The following is a 22548-nucleotide window of genomic DNA, read 5'->3' as shown; positions in this document are numbered from 1 at the left end:
CTCGGGCGAGCGTCTCAGTGCGCGTTTTCAGAACATCGCAGACCGGGCGCCGTAGCAGAAATCTTCCTCGCGTCTGTGCTTGCTGCATACGCGAGTTGTAGCCGATGACTGTTTTCCGGTTTTATGTTTCGCGAGCCAAGCTTCACACAGCTTCTTGTCCTGCGGCTACGTGTGAATAAGGCTGACACCGGCCTCCGTTACGTGCGTCCGGCCCTGCGGCACCGAGCAGTAGCCTACAATGTTGCGCGCCTTCAAAGGCAGCCACTGCCTATTATTAGTCCTTTCAAGCGTTATAAAGGAGACACTCGAAGCGGGAAAATTTTGCCACTAAATGAGGACCGCAGCGTACGAGGGAATTTAAACTCGTTTTCAGCTCGCTTCGGCGCACCCGAAGCAGCCGACGCGGCCGCTATGTCCACGTGATCCCTCCTAGCACGTCACGCCGACGGTGGCGCCAGCTTTTCCAGTGGTGGAGCTCGAGGCCAATAGTTCAGCGAGTTGGCGTGATGCGAAGCTGTCCAGACAAAGAGAAAGAAAAAAAATTGGAGGACGCTTAAGCTTCGCCTTCAAGAGTAGAACGCGACAGCGTTCCCGTCGACCCGCCAAGGGGTATAAGACAATGCGCTACGGCACAGCGATCACTTACGAGGCGCCCCGCATCGGACTTAGCGCCCACCTGAGCGTCGAGCAACGCAGCGTTCGGCGCGGCAACGAAACGTGCGCCTGAGCAAACGGAACGAACCAAAGAACCCGGTGTCTCGGAGGGGAAACGATCTACGCCAGCCAAACGTCGTAATCGGCACGGGCGGAGAGATAGATAGATAGCAATCTAAAGAAAGGAACGGCGCTTGATTCTGCAACCGGGAGCACGGCGAAGCGTCGTCAGGGGAGAGGGAGTCGGGACCGCGACGCGCCTGGCACCGGTCCCAATGCGCGCGCGGCGCGCCTCCTTTCGGGGCAGCGCCGTACGTCGAGAGGAGGGGGCCTTCTGTGTTTGCCGCAAGATGGCTCTGCGTGTGCGGTAAGCGCAGAAGAAATGTAGCGGAAACGTACTTCGCTACTCGTGTAACTGTGACTTCTGTAAGTTACATGCTCATAATTACCGATATACATCGCAGTATAACTTTCTACGGCACGTTTCTGAGGGAACACCGCATTCACTAGAAACGCTTTTGTACCGCTTTTAAGCATGGAACTCGTGGCTGAGTGGCGAAACTAAAAGACAGGTTGGAAGCCATCATTCACTAATATTTTTAAAGGGAAACCCGAAGTTTCGCCACACATAATGTGCGAGGACTGGCTGCCAAGAAAAAGCAGTCAGGTCTATCGACTCTTGGTGGACCAGGACATTGAAGTGTTGGCAGTACAAGAAACAAAAGTTGAAGGGGAGGAGGAAACCGGAGGCATGGTGCTTCTTTTCACGTCGAAGTATTTTGTGTTTGTTAGCCATGCCGTGGGAACATCTGCTGGCTGCATCATTTTTGTTAAAAAATTGCAAAGCCTTGTGATACAAAATTATTTCTCATGTGTGTCGGGTAGGATTGTGTGGTGCGATTTTTCGTTGGGCGAGCGTGACTGGCGGGTCATTTGTATTTATGCACCAAACGCGGATAAAGACCGAACCATTTTCTTTTCGGAGATTAAGAAGCATCTCAATGTCACGAAACAACTGGTTTTGCTAGGGGATTTTAATTGCGTATTGAGTGGGAGGGATAGAGCGACAAAAAAGAAACCGAGCGACAAGAGCACCGTATTGTTAAAGGAACTGATAGACGAGCATGATATTGCCGACGTTGCCGAATGTCTAGAAGGGGAATGCGAGGTGCAGTACACGCATTTTCAGGGCTCTAGCCATGCTCGGCTAGACAGGATTTACGTGTCCCTTAAAATCATACCTGCATGTAACACTTACACTGTACTACCCATCTCTTTCTCGGACCATTGCTTAGTGAAATGCAATGTGGGTGAAAAAAAAAAGATGTAATAGTTTTAACTGGGATCTGTGAAAATTTAACGCAACGCTACTACGCGACGAGCACTTTATCCGTTTTGTGTCAGAGGAAATAAACGAGGTTAAACTGGACGGTAATAAGCAGATAGGTGTTGATTGGGAATTACTAAAACAAAGTTTTAAAATAAAGGCAATCGAAAGAAGCAGCGTCTTGAAAGACCGTGAAAAAAAGAGAGAACGGGCTGAAGGAAACATTGCGGAAGCTAACTGCGCTGGAAAGCAAAGCGCCAGGTCTTTTTAAAGAAGACCTACTTAGGATAAAACAACAGCTGGAACAATTCGAGGAGAACCGCTCTCGCGGGGCGCTCGTTCGAGCCAGAGCACAATCATGGGCCGTGGGTGAAACGCCCACGAAACGGGCGCTAGGTATCGAGAAGACGCATGCTCGGCGAAACGAAATAGAAGTGATTGAAGAGAGTGGCCAAGAACTGAATGACCGGGAGAGCATCGCAGGTGCTTTTCACCGGCATTACGAGCGGCTCTTTGCACACCAGCCAGTCGATATCGAGGCATACAGAGCAAACTATCGTTCCCGTGTGCCTCAACTATCAGCGGAAACGAAGTCACTTCTAGAAGCACCCATTACGCATGCTGAAGTAGAAAGTGCTATAGATAACCTGAGCCCTAATAAGTCGCCAGGCCCGGATGGTCTTGGCGCGGCCTTTTATAAAGCGTTCAAGAACGAGTTGGTGCCTTTGTTGAAAGCGTTGTTTGACGAAGTTTTTGCTACCAACAGATTTCCACCGTCTTTCTCTGAAGCCCATACCGTCCTTATTCCTAAGACGAACCAAAAAGCAATGCTGAGGCTAGTAACAGCATACAGACCCATTTCATTGACCAACACGGATTACAAAGTTTTAATGAAAGTTCTTGCAAGCCGATTACAGTCAATAATTAAGGATCTTGTAGGACCACACCAGACTTGTGGTATAAAAGGACGCACTATTGCGACAAATGTACACACGATGAGAGGCGTCTTGGAATGCTGTGACAATTTTCAATATGCCGTTGCCATCCTGCAGAGAGATTTAGAAAAAGCCTTTGATTTTGTCCCACATGAAATTTTGTTATTAGTTCTTGAGTACGTGAATGTAGGATCAATCATCGCTGATGGGGTAGCTCTGGCGCACCGGAACTGCTCAACAAGGCTGATTATTAACAAGACACTGGGGGCCCCCATTAATATAGAGCGTTCCGTGCGCCAGGGGTGTCCTCTCAGCCCGCTTTTGTTTGCCATCTATCTAGAAAGCTTTTGTTTGGCAATAATTCAAAACAGTAGCATAAAGGGCTTCAAACTCATGGAAGCCGAAGTTAAACTCCTGGCATATGCAGACGATGTAGCGGTGTGGTGTATAACTAAAGAAAGCATTGCAGAGGTAACAACCATTGTTAAACATTTCGGAAACACAACAGGGAGCTTTGCAAATTGGAATAAGTGTCTCGGTTTTTGGCATGGTGAATGGCAGTCAAAACCGGAAATGTTCGCCAACATTAGATGGATTAAAGCGCCAGCTAAATACTTGGGCGTTCCGCTCGAACATTACCGGCGGAATGAGGACTATTGGCTAGAAGAGGCCAAACGACTCAAGGAAAAACAACAAATTGGAAAGGGGCTCATGTCTCGATGTTTGCGAGAGCTACTGTATGTAACTTGTTTTTAATAAGCAAAATATGGTACGTTATGCAAGTTTTCTGTTGCTCTCGTTTAAATGTGCAAAGGTTCCATAGAGTTTTTGCTGTGTTCATTTGGGCATCAGAATGGGAGAGGTGCAGCCGCACGAGCTTGTTTAGGAGAGTCAAGGACGGGGGCTCAGGCCTGTCACATCTTTTTTTAAAGCAGCTAGTAAACCGGTTCTCTTTCTTTCGAGACGTGCATGACCCCTTTCTGCGCACAATGTGCCAGTTACAACTGAGCAAGCATCTGCCGATGTACGTGGTCTGCAATTTAAGTATGCCTGGTGCTCTTCGAGGGTACCTAAGTCGTTGACGCGTTGACAACGTTGAAGTCGTTGACAGTGTCCGTTTTCTGTCCGTACGTTTTTCCAATGATTATCTCTTTTCGGTGTCGCGGAAGAAATTGTACAGGGATGTAATTGACATGATTATGCCGGTTCCGATGTACAGAGCCATAAACAGTGGAGGACAGGGAAACGACGTGTTAAAGTGTGTTAAGAAAATGCAGGTGCAGCCAAGCACTAAATCCTTTTTCTTTAAGTTCCATACCGGAACTTTGCCGGTACGGGCCTTTTTACAAGAGAAGGGTTTTTATTTACCATGGGGAGCAAACTGCCTTATATGTAAACAATTAGAAACAATTGACCATGTTTTTTTGCATTGTTGGGCAGGGGTTTTCTTTTGGGACGTTCTTCAAAGAACACTACAGAAAGAATTGCCTTTAAGCCCATTAGGTATTAGATTTTTGATGGTAGAAAATGAGGACGGCATGCCATTGGACTTAATTATGCTAGTGGGCCTCCACTGTTTATGGAGGGCTCGAATGGCCGGTTTCTTTTGTGAGCCTGACAGCCGGCCTGCGCGGCTGCTCTTCCGGGAAGCTATTTCCAAGTTCATTGATGTAATTAAAGAACAAGAATGTCCTCCGGATTGGCTGGCGAGGATTGAGCCCCTCGCCACATTAAAGGAATTTTAAACTTGACATGGCCAGCCACAATGTGACTGACCGCACAATATGCATGCGCACAAAGTTGAATGTGTGTTAGTGTATATTTATGTATCGCTTACCTTATTTCAAGAAATGATGCCCTGTTGTTAGCTTGGTGAAACTTCTGGCAATAAAGAAAAAAAACACTCGTGGCTGAGTGGTAGCGTCTCCGTCTCACACTCCGGAGACCCTGGTTCGATTCCCACCGACCCAATCTTGGAAGTTGATTTTTATTTAAGAAGCGCCTGCCGTGATTTATCGCTCACGGTCAACGCCGCGGACGCGACACCCGACGCCGACGACACCGGCTTTTCTGCGACACGAGCTCCTTAACGCTATAGCGTTAAAAAGTGAAGAGTGGACACTTCATACACCCCAGCGGCCCAACCGACCCTAGCGTGCCTGGCGGTTGGTGAGAGCAATTGGCCTGCACTTCCTGTTTCGGTTTCGCTGGCGCGAAATTTGGATTACCCCGCGTAACCGACGTTGGGCTGTAGCGGAAGCTTGTTATTTCAGGCCCCTTTTCGTCACCCAAAAGGCAACGCTTTATTTGTCGTTTTGATTTAGCGTTTTACTATTTTGTCTAGTTCAATATTTTGGTGAATTACGGTCGTGACGCAATTTTTATTTCGATTAAGTTATAACAGATCGAGATAGAGGTAAACATAATTCACTACGGCTTTATCCATCGCGCTTGTCTTCTATGTTTTGGTACAAGCGCTAATATGTACCAAAGAGACAGAGTTCCCGCAATGTTTTATTCCAAGGCAAGATATGCTTCTTCTGGGTTCTGCCGTTGTCAAAGCACCACGACACACAGCAGTAGCTGCCATAGCTTGGACCACCGGACGGCATGGCATCAGCACGGTCTGAAAATGTGAATAAGTGCACGCTTCGCTAATTACCAAAAACATATGTACACGTCATAACTGTACCAGGAAACCGCTTTGAACGAATAGCGAACCGATGCACAATATAAAACCACCGACACATCCTGACCTCTGACCCATAAAACTCGGACCTACAAGCATAAATGTTAAGACCCCTACAGGGGTGTTCAAAAGTTCCCAGGCCGCCATCCTATGTAATCCCATGGCATCGCGGCCTGTGAACTTTTGGACACCCCTGTACGTACTCAGTATAAGGAGTACATTGGTAGGCAAAATAGCGGTTCACATAAGCGTGGTATAGATGCATTCGAAACGTCCAAATACGAGGCCTTTGTTCAAATGCGCGCCACGCCACGCCTACGCGACAATACGTTGTGCAATGTGGTGCAATGCAAAAAATGATAAGGAAACGAAAGTTACTAGAAGGCGCAGTACTTCCCAACACGGACGCCGCAATAAGTACACGCAGTAGTCATTGGTGACTTTTCCCCACCGTTAGTTTTCTGTATAAACAATCCGCACGGACGTATACACCAGCGTCCGCCCGTGCGCCGTAGATAACACCTCGCTGCAGTACAAAACGCAATAAGCTATGCTCGCTGTTTCTATCATATGCCATTGTTTGCAAGCAATATCATTAAAATATTCAGGAGCCCTTACTCTATAGTGGAAACGAGTAAGCAATGCTTCGCTACACCGTGCCTAACGTCCTGCTTTTCTTTATTTAGGTAGCGCCCATCCACGGAACGCCGTTTTCGGTCTGAATCGGCGTGGCGTCTTTTATGTTTTTTCCGTCGTTCTTCAGCCTCTAGAACGGGCCAATGAAATGACCGTCAACCGTCACGCGATCACTTAAACGCGGGTTTGGAATTTAATTTTCTCGAAACCGGAATTTTTCTGAAATGTGCAATTCATGATATTGACCTTAAGCGTTGTCCAGCAGATCGTTTTTAGTCCGCCAACACGAACTATTTCAATGGAATGCCGATACCGTGGTTATCGCAAACAGCGCTGGGCAAGAACGGTTTACCATAGAGAAAGAAATTCAACAAGAGGGGACAATCTTCAAAAACTGGCAACAGGAAACACGTCACGCCTAGTTTCAACAACATCCGTTAGTTGAGGCGAGCATCAGAAAAAAAGAATGGGAAATAAACTTCCAGACAACGTTTTATTTTTTTTTTATTCCTTCCCTCTAAAAGTGAAAAAGTTTTGCGTGTAAATGAACTTATACTTTGCAACTTTTTGTTGCGTTGCCTAGCAACAAGCTAGCGGAACGCCAGACGCGCGTGCATACGTCATGCGCCAGACAAGCCGCAGGAGTGAGCGAGGATGGTCGTACGTGCGAAGCTAGCGTGCTCGGCGACCCGTCTGTTTTAGATACAGCCCATTTTATTGGGCTCCCGGCCTTCTCTATGCTTCTCTTGCGTGTCGTCTGCATTTCGACACGGCACTACTGCACTACCGGACTAGGGCAAGGTGAGAAATTGTGTTTGACAGTGTGCGGCTCATTTTAATCACATTTAGGCTTAGTTCGAGTGGCGCAGTTAGCGAAAAACAGCACCGCCGTCCTGGCGCAGTTAATTTGAGTTAATACTTCGTCCTGGGAGATGTTTGCGACGCTTTATATGAGCCCCAACATTACTGTAACTTATTTCGGTAGTTTTTAGGCACGCTTGCCGCGCCCGGCTTATTGACGCAGTAAGCAAAAACCGGCTCGGCCGTGTGACGCATTTGCGCGTGTACAGGGTCGTCCTTTTTGAAAGGGAACACGCGAGCGCGTGGCCTGTGCTCTGCGGCGGCTGCGTAGAGCGCCGGTCAGTGGCAGCAAGAGGAAGCACGTCCGCTTTTGGCGTCATCTATTGACGGTCAGAATGACTAGGCATGGCCGATTGGAAGCGCCTACTGGACTCCCTTCCCCGTATTACTGATGCGCAAGGAGCGGGGCCTGCAGCTAGCAAATCGCGCTCGCGCTGCAGGCCCCACTCCTTGCGTATCATTAATACGGGGAAGGGAGTCCAGTAGGCGCTTCCAATCGGCCATGCCTAGTCATTCTGACCGTCAATAGATGACGCCAAAAGCGGACGTGCTTCCTCTCGCTGCCACTGACCGGCGCTCTAGGCAGCCGCCGCAGAGCACAGGCCACGCGCTCGCGTGTTCCCTTTCAAAAAGGACGACCCTGTACATGCATGTACTACGTCGTAGCGCCTAAGACAGACAAGTTTTCGCACATTCTGTGGCCCCCAACATTATTGTAACTAACGTCGTTATATTTGGGGTAGTTAAGAAGCACGGTTGCCGCGCCCGGCTTATTGACGCAGTTAGCGAAAAGCAGCTCGGCGAGCTGTGTGCCGCAGTTAGTTTCGCGTGTACTGAATCTTACTGGTAGAAGTTCGTGACGCATTCTCTGACCCGAAAAAGTATTGTAATTTATTTGGGAACTTTTTGGGATATCTTGAGGCTTGCTCGCCGCGTCTGGGGTTGTGAAGCTGTTAGCAAAAAAGCAAGCCGGCCATAGTGAGTTACTTTTGCGTGTACTGAATTTTAGTGGGACAAGTTTGTGACGCATTTTATAGCCCTGCAACAACATATACCTTATTTCGGTACTCACGCTTCTCGAAAACGCGACGAGCGATTGCCGAGAGTGATAACACGGGAGTGTTGCATGCGCCGGCAGGACGCGTAAAAGATAACACGGAGGAGCTCAAGAACATGACATTTATGTATTCTGAGCGACTGAAAACAGGCTTTGCACCCACGAGTCTCACTTGAGTGCGATTAGAAGGCATTCTGCGAGCGTGTAACATGGTCTGGCTGAGCCTTTGTTGTAGCCACCTTAGTGCACTTGGCGTACCATCGTGTCGACTGAGACCAAGTTGTTTTGGAAATGCGCAGTCACCCGTGTATTTGCGCACTTAAAGTGCGGGAAATAAGGCCCGGAAAAGGAGGGGTGCTTGAAAGTCGGATGTTCAGATTTTACGGCATTGTTTGGGATGAGTCTTTGCTGCGAAATGTATCTAAAAGTGAATTTATCTGTAATGCCCCTCATTCACCACTTACGCACGTTTCGCCTCTACACGCAATACTCCTGTTAGGTCAATATACCGAAATGATACATGCTTGTAGTTTACTTTCTTTCAGCTGATGGAATCCGGTGGAGCATCGTAAGGCAACGACTGCTGCTTACCTGGTGCCACAACTTTGGATGAATGCAGAAGCCCGGAACGAGCATTTATATAGAGCAAAATAAACATTGCATCATTTCAGAAGACGTCTTTCGTTTTCTTTATGAAATTGCAGCCGACAGATTCGGCGCAGTCTTGTAAAGGTCAATCGCAATAATTTCTACTTAATAATGAAACGATTCCACGCTAAGGCCACGCGAGGCTCAGCAGAAGCAAAAAAACAAAAAACAAATTAATGCCGCGCCGAGCAGCGGAGCCAGCGCGGCGTGTACCAACTGGTGTTCAAAACGCGCGCGCCCGAAACCGAAACCGGAAGAAATCAATAACATCCGCTTGGTGCGCTACAGTCAATTCGGCCGCTAGGCTCTATGGGAGTGTCCGCTCTTGTTGAAATTTCTTTCTCTATGGGTTTACCCTCGCAAACCAAGACGCCGCGTCTCGATGGCGTCTGACAAGCTGAGTCGCAATGCAGTGCACAGCCGTGAACCGGTGCAAGGTAATGGCAGCTTCGCGTTATGATTTTTATGGAACGCAACCAACAAAGATTATTCTGTTCTCGGTGGGGGTAGCAAGAAAGCACATGGTACAGCCCTCTGGCTACGCGTTTCTTGAGGGGGCATGCTTTTCGCATTGTTCGCGTCTAGCCGCCTCATATAGAGCCGCAAACTGTCTTTTAGAGCGCAGCTCTTTGGCGTCCGTTCCTGGGTTTCGCGTCGTCGTCGTCGTCGTCGTCGGCGTTGTCGGCGTTGTCGTCGGCCTCGTAACCAGCTCGCCGACGAATCTGCTGCTCCGCCGCCGCGCATGCGCGCTGTCGGCTCTCCGGGCGAGGGAGGATGATGGAAGGGAGGAGGAGAGACTGTGGAGGAGGGCTGGCTACACAAATGGCTCTTTGGCGTCCGTTCCTGGGTTTCGCGTCGTAGCTCGCCGACGAATCTGCTCCGCCGCCGCGCATGCGCGCTGTCGGCTCTCCGGGCGAGGGAGGATGATGGAAGGGAGGAGGAGAGATTGTGGAGGAGGGCTGGCTACACAAATAGCTCTTTGGCGTCCGTTCCTGGGTTTCGCGTCGTCGTCGGCGTTATCGTCGGCCTCGTAACCAGCTCCGCCCCCCTTTCATCCCCCCAGCGCTAGCAGCGACCGACTGATACCGCTTTCGTGAGTCGGCTACCACACTCACGAAAGACGTCGTGCACTTCCTGCAACTCGCATTAACCGTCCATCGATCCACACCGATGTTAGTAGTGGGGGACTTTAATGTTGACATAAAGACAAACAGCAATTTCCTAACACTTATGCGGGAGAACATCCCGTTCCTCTCGCTCGTAACGCGTCCCATGGCTGTGACAACCTCGCGAGGCACTTGTATAGATCTCGTCTTTGAGAATCAAGCATTGGTGTACCAAGTCAAACATATATCAGTCTATTTCTCCGACCACAAAGCTTCCTTCATGACTGTCAAGAACTGTTAGTGGAGTCTTTGTTAAAGGAATACGTGTGAAAAAAAAAATTCTGTGATAGCGCATACATGTGTTGCTCGATTTCTTTGCCTCAATCTATCGAAAAGGTGAAACAGCTTATTTGCTGCGCTCAAATTTCGCATTAGGAAGTAACGTAATCGTCGGTAATTTTTTTTTTAGCGAACCTCATCGCCCTCACAATTCAGTTACTCCAGGCTTCGCTTGAAAACGTGACTCACCTGTCTCACACACGAAAGCACCGCCGCAGCCGACGTTCACGGCTGGTACACGAATCGTTGATTTTTTCTTGATGGACCAATGGTGATTGGTGTTGATGGCAGTACGGATGAAGAACAAAAAGCACGGTAGTTGTCTTGGATAAATTCTGTTTTTCTGCTTAAGAAACACGCCAAATTTGGGCGTATACTTGTTATTTTGTAAAACGATTGAGCAGAATTCATTACATTTTCTTTTTTTGCGCCTGCGTCCTCTGGCGTTTGGTGAGAACACTAGTTCGTTACGTAGTCGTGACGTAGTTCCTGAGGCCAGATTTCTTGGATTGTCCGCTCTTAGTCTTTCTCTATGGTCCAGATGGTACGACTAATTTAGCTACGCCTGCTTGCGTCTCACGGGCGTCTGAGCGCGCGCCGCTGCCGTTCCCGATGAGATGTGGTAGACGCTCCATGTTACTTCCGACTGCCGCTGTGAGGCGCCTCCCAGATGGTATACTAGGTATGCTCTGCCCCACGACCGTAAAGCAGGCGCGTATTCTAGCAGACGGGGGAGAGTAGGAAAGGGCGATAAAAGAGGGTGGTGAACGGTTGGATCGGCCGCATCTGGCTGGCATTAAAGAAATAGAGGAGGGGCTGACAAGGTGATGTGATGAGCTGTCTCTTCGGGTTTGCCGCCAGGCAAAGCAGTTGCTCTCCATCAGCTCATTCGAGGGCGCTGCTTTGTGATGCGGGTAGGAACGCAGTCACGGGGTAGTTTTCATTTTTGGTGTGGTTTAGCAGTCGGAAAAAAATTGTACACAATTAGTACGTCGCTGAAAACGCCGCATTTGGGGGTGCCTACAAATGCCTCACCAGAGCAGGATTGGCCACCCTGGTGCAGTACTTGGCCACAACCTCCTATATGAATACAACATTCAAACCCCGGCCCTCAGTCCCCAGCAGCCGCGAAGCAACTGACCACGGCGGCGGTCAGATCTGTGACGCTGCAGAGGGTGCTAAGAATACCTGGCTCCGGATAGGCCGCCATGGGAATCTGAACCTGGCAACGTTTAACGTTAGAACGTTATCTAGTGAGGCGAGTCTAGCAGTGTTATTGGAGGAATTAGAGGGTAGTAAATGGGATATAATAGGGCTCAGTGAGGTTAGGAGGACAAAAGAAGCATATACAGTGTTAAAAAGCGGGCACGTACTGTGCTACCGGGGCTTAGCTGAGAGACGTGAACTAGGAGTCGGATTCCTGATTAATAAGGAAATAGCTGGTAACATACAGGAATTCTATAGCATTAACGAGAGGGTGGCAGGTCTTGTTGTGAAACTTAATAAGAGGTACAAATTGAAGGTGGTACAAGTCTATGCCCCTACATGCAGTCATGATGACCAGGAAGTCTAAAGCTTTTATGAAGACGTGGAATTGGCGATGGGTAAAGTCAAAACAAAATACACTATACTGATGGGCGACTTCAATGCCAGGGTAGGCAAGAAGCAGGCTGGAGACAAGTCAGTGGGGGAATATGGCATAGGCTCTAGGAATAGCAGAGGAGAGTTATTTGTAGAGTTTGCAGAACAGAATAATATGCGGATAATGAATACCTTTTTCCGCAAGCGGGTTAGTCGAAAGTGGACGTGGAGGAGCCCGAATGGTGAGACTAGAAATGAAATCGACTTCATACTCTGCGCGAACCCTGGCGTCATACAAGATGTAGACGTGCTCGGCAAGGTACGCTGCAGTGACCATAGGATGGTAAGAACTCGAATTAGCCTAGACTTGAGGAGGCAACGGAAGAAACTGGTACACAAGAAGCCAATCAATGAGTTAGCGGTAAGAGGGCAACTAGAGGAATTCCGAATCAAGCTACAGAACAGGTATTCGGCTTTAACTCAGGAAGAGGACCTTAGTGTTGAAGCAATGAACGACAATCTCATGGGCATCATTAACGAGTGCGCAATAGAAGTCGGTGGTAACGCCGTTAGACAGGAAACCAGTAAGCTATCGCAGGAGACGAAAGATCTGATCAAGAAACGGCAATGTATGAAAGCCTCTAACCCTACAGCTAGAATAGAACTGGCAGAACTTTCTAAGTTAATCAACAAGCGTAAGACAGCGGACATCAGGAACTATAATATGGATAGAATTGAACAGGCTCTCAGGAACGGAGGAAGCCTAAAAACAGTGAAGAAGAAACTAGGAATAGGCAAGAATCAGATGTGTGCGTTGAGAGACAAAGCCGGCAATATCGTTACTAATATGGATGAGATAGTTCAAGTGGCTGAGGAGTTCTACAGAGATTTATATAGTACCAGTGGCACCCACGACGATCGTGGAAGAGAAAATAGCCTAGAGGAATTCGAAATCCCGCAGGTAATGCCAGAAGAAGTAAAGAAAGCCTTAGGAGCTATGCATAGGGGGAAGGCAGCTGGGGAGGATCAGGTAACAGCAGATTTGTTGAAGGATGGTGGTCAGATTGTTCTAGAGAAACTGGCCACCCTGTATACGCAATGCCTCATAACCTCGAGCGTACCGGAATCTTCGAAGAACGCTAAGATAATCCTAATCCATAAGAAAGGGGACGCCAAAGACTTGAAAAATTATAGACCGATCAGCTTACTGTCCGTCGCCTACAAAGTATTTACTAAGGTAATCGCAAATAGAATCAGGAACACCTTAGACTTCTGTCAACCAAAGGACCAGGCAGGATTCCGTAAAGGCTACTCAACAATAGACCATATTCACACTATCAATTAGGTGATAGAAAAATGTGCAGAATATAACCAACCTTTATATATAGCTTTCATTGATTACGAGAAAGCGTTTGATTCAGTCGAAACCTCAGCAGTCATGGAGGCATTACGGAATCAGGGTGTAGATGAGCCATATGTAAAAATACTGGAAGATATCTATAGCGGCTCGACAGCCACCGTAGTCCTCCACAAAGAAAGCAACAAAATCCCAATAAAGAAAGGCGTCAGACAGGGAGATACGATCTCTCCAATGCTATTCACCGCATGTTTACAGGACGTATTCAGAGACCTGGAGTGGGAAGAATGGGGGATAAAAGTTGATGGAGAATACCTTAGCAACTTGCGATTCGCTGATGATATTGCCTTGCTTAGTAACTCAGGAGACCAATTGCAATGCATGCTCACTGACCTGGAGAGGCAAAGCAGAAGAGTGGGTCTGAAAATTAATCTGCAGAAAACTAAAGTAATGTTTAACAGTCTCGGAAGAGAACAACAGTTTACGATAGGTAGCGAGGCACTAGAAGTGGTAAGGGAATACATCTACTTAGGGCAGGTAGTGACGACGGATCCGGATCATGAGACTGAAATAACCAGAAGAATAAGAATGGGCTGGGGTGCGTTTGGCAGGCATTCTCAAATCATGAACAGCAGGTTGCCACTATCCTCAAAAGGAAAGTGTATAACAGCTGTGTGTTACCAGTACTCACATATGGGGCAGAAACCTGGAGGCTTACGAAAAGGGTTCTGCTGAAATTGAGGACGACGCAACGAGCTATGGAAAGCAGAATGATCGGTGTAACGTTAAGGGATAAGAAAAGAGCAGATTGGGTGAGGCAACAAACGCGGGTAAATGACATCTTAGTTGAAATAAAGAAAAAGAAATGGACATGGGCCGGACCTGTAATGAGGAGGGGAGATAACCGATGGTCATTAAGGGTTACGGACTGGATTCCAAGGGAAGGGAAGCGTAGCAGGGGGCGGCAGAAAGTTAGGTGGGCGGATGACATTAAGACGTTTGCAGGGACAACATGGCCACAATTAGTACATGACCGGGGTAGTTGGAGAAGTATGGGAGAGGCCTTTGCCCCGCAGTGGGCGTAACTAGGCTGATGATGATGATGATGACAAATACCTCATTGACACTTTCATAATTACGACACTAACTTCTCGAGCGAGATAATTCGTTATAATTACCTCATTAACTCTCAGTAAAGAAAAATTCAATGGTGGTTACTCCACAGCACAGGAAACAATATGCACTAGGTTTTCTTCAAGTAACGCAATTGGCTCTTGTTTCAAGACTTTGTGCGTGATAGTTGGGCCACCCTGTATAATTCTCTCAGTAACCGAAATGAGACCAAGCCGGATTCACTCGAAATCAGAATCAAAACCACTCATGCGAAGCAGAAGAAAATCAAACGGAGAGGTGCCGCTGTTTTTCCGGAAAGGCGAAGTTGCATTAGTGATGGCGAAGTATACAACAATTACACGAATGCAGATTACACCATAGAGAAAGAAATTTCAACAAGAGCGGACACTCCCATAGCGCCCAGCGGCCGAATTGACTGTAGCACACCAAGCGGATGGTATTAACTCCTTCCGGTTGCGGTTCTGGCGCGCGCGTTTTGAACACCAGTTGGTACACGCCGCGCCGGCTCCGCTGCTCGGCGCGGCATTCATTTTAACGCGATAGCGTTAAGGAGCTGGTGTCGCAGAAAAGCCGGTGTCGTCGGCGTCGGCGTCCGCGGCGTTGGCCGTGAGCGATAAATCACTGCAGGGACTTCATAAATAAAAAGCAACTTCGAAGATGGGCTGCGTGGGAATCGAACCAGGGTCTCCGGAGTGTGAGACGGAGACGCTACCACTCAGCCACGAGTTCGATGCTCGAAAGAAGTACAAAAGCGCTTCTAGTGAATGCGGTGTTGCCTTAGAAACGTGCCGTAGAAAGTTATACTGCGGTTTATATCGGTAATTACGAGCACGTAACTTACAGAAGTCGCATTTACATGAGTAGCGCAGTACGTTTCCGCAACATTTCTTCTGTGCTTACCGCACACGCAGAGCCATCTTGCGGCAAACACAGAAGACCCCCTCCTCTCAATGTACGGCGCTGCCCCGACAGGTGGCGCGCCACGGCTGTGCGCGGACCGGTGCCAGGCGCGTCGCATGCCCCGACTCTCTCTCCCCTGACGACTCTTCGCCGTTCTCCCACACGGGTTGCAGACTCAAGCGCCGTTCCTTTCTTTAGATTACTATCTATCTCTCTGCCCGTGCCGATCACGACGTTCGGCTGGCGTAGATCGTTTCCTCCTCCGAGACACCCGAGTTCTTTGGTTCGTTCCGTTTGCTCAGGCGCAGATTTCGTTGCCGCGCCGAACACTGCGTTGCTCGACGCTCACCGTGTCCGATGCGGGGCGCCTCGTAAGTGATCGCTGCGCCGTAGCGCATTGTCTTACACCCCTTGGCGGGTCGACGGGAACGCTGTCGCGTTCCACTCTTGAAGGCGAAGCTTAAGCGTCCTCCAATTTTTTTTTCGCTTCTGCTGAACCCCGCGTGGCCTTGGTGTGGAATCGTTTTATTATTTGGTAGAAATGATTGCGATTGACCTTACAAGACTGCGCCGGATGTGTCACGTGCAATTTCATAAAGAAAACGAAAGACGTCTTCTGAAATGATGAAACATTTATTTTGCTGTATATAAATGCTCGTTCCGGGCTTCTTCTGCATTCATCCAAAGTTGTGGCACCAGGTAAGCAGCAGTCGTTGCCGTACGATGCTCCACCGCATGCCATCAGCTGAAAGAAAGTAAATTACAAGCATGTATCATTTTGGTATATTTACCGAACAGGAGTATTGCGTGTAGAGGCGAAACGTGCGTAAGTGGTAAATGACGGCATTACAGATAAATTCACTTTTGCGTACATTTCGCAGCAAAGACTTTTCCCAAACAATACCATAAAATCTGAAGAAAACATCTGATCTTCAAACACCCCTCCGTTCCTTGGCATTATTTCCTGCACTTTAAGTGCACAAATACACGGGTGACAGCGCGTTTCTAAAAGAACTTGGCCTCAGTCGATGCCATGGTACGCCAAGTGCACAGAGGTGGTTACAACACAGGCTCAGCCATGCAGGCCATGTTACACGCTCGCAGAATGCCTTCTAGTCGCACCCAAGACAGATTCGTGGGTGCAAAGCCTGTTTTCAGTCGCTCAGAATACATAACTGTTAAGTTCTTGATCTCCACCGTGTTATCTTTTACGCGTCCTGCCGGCGCAACACTCCCGTGTTATCACTCTCGGCAATCGCTCGTCGCGTTTTCGAGAAGCGTGAGTACCGAAATAAGGTATATTGTGTTGCAGGGCTATAAAATGCGTCACAAACATGTTCCACTAAAATTCAGTGCACGCAAAACTAACTCACTGTGGCCGGCATGCTTTTTTGCTAACAGCTTCACAACCCCAGGAGCGGCGAGCATGCCTCAAAATATCCCAAAAAGTTACCAAATGGATTACAATACTTTTTCGGGTCAGAGAATGCGTCACGAACGTCTACCAGTAAGATTCAGTACACGCGGAACTAACTGCGGCACACAGCCGAGCTGCTTTTCGCTAACTGCGCCACTACGCCGAGCGCGGCCACTGTGCTTGAAAAGTGCCCCAAAAAGTAGCGAAATTAGTTACAATACTGTCTGGGGTCAGAGAAAGCGCCAAATCTTGTCCCGGTAAGATTTAGTACACGCGAAACTACGTCACACGGCCAAGGTGCTTTTCGTCACAGACAGGTGCGGTGAGCGTGCCCAAAAACTACCCAAAATAAGTTTTAATTATGCTTGGGCTCATAGAAAGCGTTGCAAACATGTCCCAGTACAAACAATTACCTCAAATTAACTAGGCTTGGACTGCGGAGCTGTTTTTCGATAACTGCGTCACTGTCTAGGTTCAGTTTTGTGCAGTAAGCCGAAATGTGCTTGACGCGCGTCGCAGACTGTCAAACGAAATTCCTCACCTTGTTGTAGTCCAGTAGTGCAGCTGTGCCGTGCCGAAATGCAGACGGAACACAAAAGAACGCCAGGAGCCCCAAAAACGGGCTACATCCAAAAAAGATGGGTCGCCGAGCACGCGAGCTTCGCATGCGCAGCCGGCCTCGCTCACTCCTGCGGCTTGTCTGGCGCATGACGTATGCACGCGCGTCTGGCGTGCCGCTAGCTTGTTGCTAGGCAACGCAACATAAATAAGTCGCAAAGTAGAAGTTCACTTACACGCAAAACTTTTTTCACTTTTAGTGGGAAAGAATAAAAAAATAAAACGTTGTCTGCAAGTTTATTTCACGTTCTTTTTTTCTGATGCTCGCGTCAACTAACGGAAGGAGTTGAAACTAGGCGTAACGTGTTTCCTGTTGCCAGTTTTTGAAGAGTGTCCGCGCTTGTTGAATTTCTTTCTCTAAGATTACACTACCGAGAGACGCCAGATTCTTAGCGGTGTGAGAGGACTCAGACTGTGAAGTTGAACTGTTTCCTACTATGAGGTCTTGTATATTATATGCTCATGTAACGGCGTGACTTGAGTGAACAATTCTTCGAGCTCACACGAAGTTTCTTCAAGCGCAACTGTTTTTAAAGGTATATATATATACAGGGTGTTTCAGCGAACACTTTCAAAAATCTGTAAATGTTGCCTGTGGCTGATATCACAATTCTAGTTCGTGAGCTGGTCTACTCGAAGCGGCAGACAATACTTGCATTAATAAAATGAGAAGCAAAACTGACTAATTAAGAACGTTCCCTAATTAAGTTTTGAACTAATTACATGATGGCCCATATTACAATTTACAAATTCTAGCCGTGGAGTTCGCAAGGAGGATCCACCTTTAACGAGTTTTCAAGATGACATCAGTTTCGAGTTATAAATTCCCGAACTTTGCGGAGAAATGCTTTGGCGTTCCAGTTAATTTGTTAACAAAACGACGTTTCATGCACTGGAGCACACAAGTAACTGGAGCGCCAATGTATTTCTCCGCAACGTTCGGGAATTTATATCTCGAAACTGGTGTCGTCCTGAGAATTCGTTCCAAGTGGATCCGCCTTGCGAAGTCCATTGCTAGAATTCGAAAATTGCAATATGGGTCATAAGATAATTTCCTAAAATGTTAATTAGTGAATTCTTGTTACTTAGTCGATTTTGCATTTCAATTTTGTGTACAAGTAGTGTGCGCCGATTCGAGTAGACTGGCTCATAAACTAGAATTGAGCTATCTGTCACACGCCACCTTTAAAAAATTTGTGGACCCATCGTACCCTCCCGCTCAATCAGTTTGGCAGTGGAGCGAGGACATGCAGTGTGTGAGAGGAGCAGACGTTAAACGCTCTGTCCAATTTTGTAATGGGAGTAGTCTTTCGAGCCTTAACTATTTCAACTGCTCAGCGGGAATGCAACTGCTTCCACCACTTAAGCGTTTGCGCAGCTGTGAGCACAGTCGGGACAGACACTTGTCAGCATCACTAGAATGTTCTTTGGGTAGCAATGCTAGTAAAAAAAATTGGAGGACGCTTAAGCTTCGCCTTCAAGAGTGGGACGCGACAGCGTTCCCGTCGACCCGCCAAGGGGTATAAGACAATGCGCTACGGCACAGCAATCACTTACGATGCGCCCCGCATCGGACTTAGCGCCCACCTATCACGCGGTGAGCGTCGAGCAACGCAGCGTTCGGCGCGGCAACGAAACGTGCGCCTGAGCGAACGAAACGAACCAAAGAACTCGGTGTCTCGGAGGGGAAACGATCTACGCCAGCCAAACGTCGTGATCGGCACGGGCAGAGAGATAGATAGTAATCTAAACCGGGAGCACGGCGAAGCGTCGTCAGGGGAGAGGGAGTCCCGCGACGCGCCTGGCAGCGGTCCCAATGCGCGCGCGGCGCGCCTCCTGTCGGGGCAGCGCCGTACATTGAGAGGAGGGGGTCTTCTGTGTTTGCCGCAAGATGGCTCTGCGTGTGCGGAAAGCGCAGAAGAAATGCAGCGGAAACGCACTTCGCAACTCGTGTAATTGTGACTTCTGTACGTTACATGTTCATAATTACCGATATACACCGCAGTATAACTTTCCACGGCTCGTTTCGAAGGCAACACCGCATTCACTAGAGGCGCGTTTGCACCGCTTGGAAGCATCGAACTCGTGGCTGAGTGGTAGCGTCTCCGTCTCACACTCCGGAGACCCGGGTTCGATTCCCACCGGGCCAATCTTGGAAGTTGCTTTTTATTTATGAAGCGCCTGCCGTGATTTATCGCTCACGGTCAACGCCGCCGACGCCGACGACACCGGCTTTTCTGCGACACGAGCTCCTTAACGCTATCGCGTTAAAAGTCGCAGTTTCGCCTGATAGGCGAAGCATCGGTTGTGATTGGCACATTATTACGCGGCTATATCATAGAGAAAGGCATTCAACAAGAGCGGACAGTCCCATAGACCCCAGCGGCCGAATTGACTGTAGCGCATCAAGCGCGTGGGATTAACACCTGAACCATACTTCCGGTGTCGGGCGCGCACGTTTTGAACGCTACATTCGCTGCGCGTTACAACGGCTGCGCTATCGGCGTGGCATTTGCTTTTGCTTCTACCGCTCAACCGCACGCTGTATTGGTGAGGAATCGTTCTCACTTTTTTTCATTTAGGAAAATAAATATGACTGCGAGCGATCTTTACATGCCCCCATCGAAGCTGTGCAGCGTGCAATTTCATTAAGTGCAAGACGTCTTCTGAAATGAGGAAGTGTTTATTTTGCTCTGTATAAATGCTCCTTCCGTGCTTTTGGTGCGTTCATCCAATCGTTTAGCACCAGGTAAGCAGCTGTAGTTCCGCACGAAGCTCCACTGGACGGCATCAGCTAAAAAAAAAGTAAATTACAAGCATGTGTCATTTTGGTGTTTAGACCTTATAGGAACACTGCGTGTAGAAGGGAAGCGTGTGAAAATGGTGAATGGGTGACATTACAAAACAAATTCGCTTTTACATACATGGCGTAAAAAATATCCGACTCATTCCAAAAAATACCATACACAAATATGACAATAACATCCGATTGCCAAACACTCCTCCATTCCTGGGCTTTATTTCTCGCTCTTTAAATGTACAAATACATAGGCGACTGCCTGTTTTCGACACAACTTGGCCTTAGCCGACGTGATGGTATGCCATATATACAGGGGACGTATTCTGAAACGATCCACTTCGGTGGTACTATCACTGCGGTGATAGCATCGCCGTCAGGCGCGCGCTGGTTGGCTGGTTGAGCAAAATCGGATGACTCAGTCCTCAACCAGCCACGCAACTCATCCTATTCTGTTATAAGAGCCAATCAGCGCCCGCTGATGGCGAAGGCATAAGCAAGGCGATAGTATCCGAGAGGTGAATCTCCGCATGGTTGCCTTTGGCCGTTTTAATGCAGACGCTCTCTCGACGCTAGCGCCAAGGCCCCCCTTACGGCCCTGGCAGGCGGGTGATACTTCCTAAAAATGGCGGCCACACGATTATTTACGTTGTCATGACAACAGGAACAGGAGCCGCACGGGACCTCCTTACCCTGGCACTTTTTCTTATTAGCCAATGCTGCGACCCGGTCGACGGAGTGGCAAGGGAGGCTAAACGTTATTTTGCCCGGGTCGTTCTTATTATGCCTACGCGCTCCGCTCCCTCTCCTTCCCCCATGCCGCTTGCACCGTTCATTTTTGCTTTCGTATACCTGTACGCGGTGCGTCTTTTTTTCAATCGAAGCATGCATTGGGTCGCAAGTTTCGGTGGCGGTCTCGTCACGCAAAAACCCAGTTGCTCCCAGAGTAGCGCAGCTGCGGGAAAAGGCAGCTTGATGAGTGGACAGCTGCGCCGACACCGCAGCGCGCATCATTAGCAAGGATTCCAGCTGCATAGGCGCGCGCTCACGCCACGGACAAGGTATATGTAAACTGGTAGCGAAGCTTCCATAGAAGCCCACATGTCAAGAAAGTGGAACTCACTGTAGCCGTCGCCATCTGCTTATCGTGGGGACAACGCACGCAAAAATAGAAATGAAAAAGGGACTTGGCAACCGGAAATGGAAGTGACGTCAAAATCTTACGCTGCCTGGCGCGAATGTTTGAATTTCTTTAGCGTCCGGCATTACAGCCGCTACGATAGCAGTTCTTTTTCTTTTGAGGCTGAGGCGAGCTGGCGACTCGCCTCAGCTGAAACGCCAGCGGGTCCTTTAACTATTAGGAGTAGCGTAGGTCTTAATCTGTACGTAATAAGGCTGTTGCTGACGGCAATTCCTCCACTAGCTTCTTTAGGAAGGTGAGCGAATAGGATGGAAATAATGACACTGCTAAAGTGATTTCAAAATCAACTTCACTTTTATTCGTCTTGAATTATGCAACCGGAATTATGCACCTTGTTCTGACGAAGGTGAACTGGAGTGTCAATCCATGCAACAATTTCGAATCATTTGTCTGCTCTAAGTGGAAGCCGTCGGCTGACGAAACAAAACATGTTTCAATCATGAAAAGTACTATGGCCAGCACACAGTCGTACTGCATAGCAACCTATGTCAATCATTTTCACAGAATCATTCGTAATTCCTTGCGACACCACGTATTCATATCCGACAATTATCAGACAACATTGCCGCACATTATCATTTAGAAAACGTTCCACTTACTAATTTTGCTGCCCGTCGGACACTCACAGCCTTTGTTACGGAGAGTAAACAAACATAGCGCGACGTTCCTTCGCGGGGCGTCCCACATTTATCGTCACGATGAGACAAGCGCGTCGGATGCCGCAGCGTGAACTTGCACTATAACAAAAAAACCTGCACTCACACCTTTCGCAACGAATGCAGTGCGCTAGGTCACGCAATATTTGAAGTGAAGTGCATGCCACTTTGAAGATACACTTAAGGAAATAAAGAAAACTCGGACGAAACCGCCGCGTTCAAGTGAGCAACGCCATTCCTCGCGACATAATAGCTGGCTTGCACAGCCTTGCCAAGTCTTGCACCACAATCACTGGTTAGTAGGGGTTGCCAAGAAAGAACTAATAAATTGTGAAATAGAAATAAATGAACATTTGTTTTTTAGTGCAGGAAAATATCTGAACAGAAAATTTACTCGTATGCTAGTATTCTCATTAAAAATTTTAGAGCATCTTTTTACACACAGGATTTCCATTACAGTGTTTGACCCCCCCCCCTTCACCTTGTCACGCTTATATCGTGCCCCACTAACTGGTATCCTTGGCGATAAGTTTTTGCACGCTTTTCATTCCAAGCTTCTCGACCTATTTAGATTGTCCTTGCTACGGACGGATCTTGCCACGGACGCAACCATGAGAGCCGTTTCGCTTGAGCCG

The 22548-nt window shown here is 48.2% G+C and overlaps 1 protein-coding gene across 2 annotated transcripts in view; it reads left to right on the top strand.

Annotated features, from left to right (window-relative positions):
* Positions 1 to 22548, top strand: part of LOC135917794 (endothelin-converting enzyme 1-like) — a 79027-nt gene that overhangs the window by 53169 nt on the left and 3310 nt on the right. The gene's annotated exons all lie outside the window — the stretch shown is intronic.

Source organism: Dermacentor albipictus, unplaced genomic scaffold, assembly GCF_038994185.2.
Source record: "Dermacentor albipictus isolate Rhodes 1998 colony unplaced genomic scaffold, USDA_Dalb.pri_finalv2 scaffold_13, whole genome shotgun sequence".
In the NCBI taxonomy this organism is placed as follows: domain Eukaryota; kingdom Metazoa; phylum Arthropoda; class Arachnida; order Ixodida; family Ixodidae; genus Dermacentor; species Dermacentor albipictus.
Note: the sequence above shows the minus strand (reverse complement) of the source record. Positions and strands in the feature narration are given on the sequence as shown.